The sequence below is a fragment of the Chlorocebus sabaeus genome, chromosome 12 (assembly GCF_047675955.1).
Source record: "Chlorocebus sabaeus isolate Y175 chromosome 12, mChlSab1.0.hap1, whole genome shotgun sequence".
Classification (NCBI taxonomy): Eukaryota; Metazoa; Chordata; class Mammalia; order Primates; family Cercopithecidae; genus Chlorocebus; species Chlorocebus sabaeus.
In genome coordinates, this window is record NC_132915.1 from 78,747,350 (window position 1) to 78,749,671 (window position 2,322).

General features: G+C 46.7%; 1 pseudogene; it reads left to right on the forward strand.

The window, feature by feature from the left end:
• The first annotated feature begins 755 nt into the window (after nucleotides 1–755).
• LOC103219043 (ATP synthase subunit f, mitochondrial pseudogene) lies at nucleotides 756–1,074 on the forward strand (annotated as a pseudogene).
• Nucleotides 1,075–2,322: the final 1,248 nt, after the last annotated feature.

Genomic DNA, 2,322 nt, shown 5'->3' on the forward strand with positions numbered 1-2,322 from the left:
TGAGTCCCAAGCAACAGGAATATAAATGAATTGTCAAATCCCTGGTCATTTATAATTGGGTATGGAAATTACAGCTTCCTGATAATATGAAATAGCCAAGACCTTTTCATTTGTGAAGTCAGAGTAAAGGATACATTACTGTATCCAAAGACCTCAAAAATAGTTCAAAGGAGATGGAGGTTTGTTCCTCTGTCACTAACAATGCTGAGGTCCACGGTGGTGAAGGCTTTTTCTACATGCAGTCACTGATGAACCCAGGTTCCCTCCATCCTATTGCCATCACCAAGGGCATTGTCCTTGTCTGCATAGTTAGTGCTAGGCCACAGGCACGTTCATATTCAGCTCAAGGGAAGAAGGAAGAGAGCTGCTCCGGGACAAGGAGCTTCTTCACATTGAAGATGACTCAGAAGTTGCATTTAGCACTTCCATGCACCCCTCACTGGCCTGAACTTAGTCACACGGTCACACTTAGCTGCAAGGGACACTGGTAATGCAGCCTCCAACTGGGCAGCCCTACGCCCAGCTACAACTTCATTAATGTTGAAGAAGGGGAATGTTTTCCTAGACAACTATCAGTCTCTGCCATGCTCTTCATCCTGCTTCACGTTCTCCTTCTTGTTCTAGCTGTGAGCCTCTGCCATTCACTAATTTGGGCCTTACCTGGGGGAAGCCTCCTCAGTGCCATCAGACCTCCTGGTGAGGTGCAATTAGCCATTCAAGCTTCTTAACACTGAAAGAAAAGCTGGGCCCCACAGGTGGCACTCCAAGATGGCATCACTTGTACCAGTGAAGGAGAAGAAACTCCTGGATGTCAAACTCGGGGAGCTGCCAAGCTGGATACTGATGCGAGATTTCACCCCTAGTGGCATTGCTGGAGCATTTCAAAGAGGTTACTACTGGTACTACAATTAGTACATCGATGTGAAGAAAGGGTGTCTCAGGTTTCCATGGTACTGGCAGCTTACCTGCTCTTCAGCTACTGCCTTTCCTGCAAGGAGCTCAAGCATAAGCAGCTATGCAAGTACCACTGCAGACGGCATGCTCTGCCACCCTGACCACGACCTCCTTTGCCCGCACCTGTCCTTGAGGAATGTGATCCTTGCTGAATCCTTTTATATCCTAATGGGAATTAACCTCCACATAAAAGATGACTGGTTAAAAAATAAAAGAAAAGCTGGGGCCCAAAGAGGGATCCCTGGGAGCTCGGACCAGGGCCAGAGTTCTTCTCCGAGCACAAATCTGGCTGTTTTCTAAAAAGACAGTTTTGATGTGTGGGGCCTTTTTCCGCAATATTGTGAGAGACGCTGGCTTGGCTGTGACTGGAGGTGACTCACACCTGCTCTTTGTGGAGAATATAACACTGTTTCTGCAAAAGGAATGCTCATGCCAGGTCACTGGTACCCGCAGACAAGTCTGTTCCTCTTTAAGAGATTCTTAAAGGATTAAAAAGCAGGCAGTGCAAAGGCTTTGGATGTGCTGAGTTGCACGTAGCTGAACTGGAGGCTTTAATAATGTGGAGACAGTGCAAGACCAGAAACTGGAAAATGTTACAGCGGTCTCAGCTCCCCATTTGTCAGCTGTGTGTCCTTGGGCAAGTCACTTCCCAACCAAGGGCTTCTGTTTTCTCAACTAAAAAATGTTGACTAAATTGGGTTTATTATTAATCTTTGTGCTCCTACAGATTATTTATAAAACTCTCATTCTGTTCCAGTTTCCTACTTGTCCACTGTGACATAAAAAAAAAAAACAAAACACACAAATCCTCTGGTCTTTGCCCCTGGCGCACAGCTCCTAAACCCTTGGAATCTTTGGGGTGATGAGAGTTTCTTTTGTATGCTAATGAAAGACTGCTGGTGGGGGCCCCTAGGTAGCTTCAGGATGGGTGCTGGTTGCCGGAAAGACCAAGGCAGGATCGGAGGTTTGGAAATTAAAGCCTCCCTCTCTACCCTCAGACCTCCAGGGAGAGAAAAGGAGCTAGAGATTGAGCAAATCACCAACAACCATGATTTAATCAATTATGCCTAAGTAACGAGGCATCCATAAAAACCCTGAAGTGATGGGGCCTGGAGCTGGTGTTGGAGACCACACAGAGGTGCTGGAAGGGTGGTACACTCCAACAGGGCAAGGAAGCTCCCCACCCCTTCCCCATACCTCACCCTATGCTCTACCTCTCTCCCATGTGGCTGTTCTTGAGTCGTATCCTGTATTAAAAACCAGTATTAGTAAAGCACCTTTCTGATATTATGAGTCATTATAGCAAATTATCAAACCTGAAAAGAGGGTCACAGGAACCCCCAGTTTACAGGCGACTGGTCAGAAGTG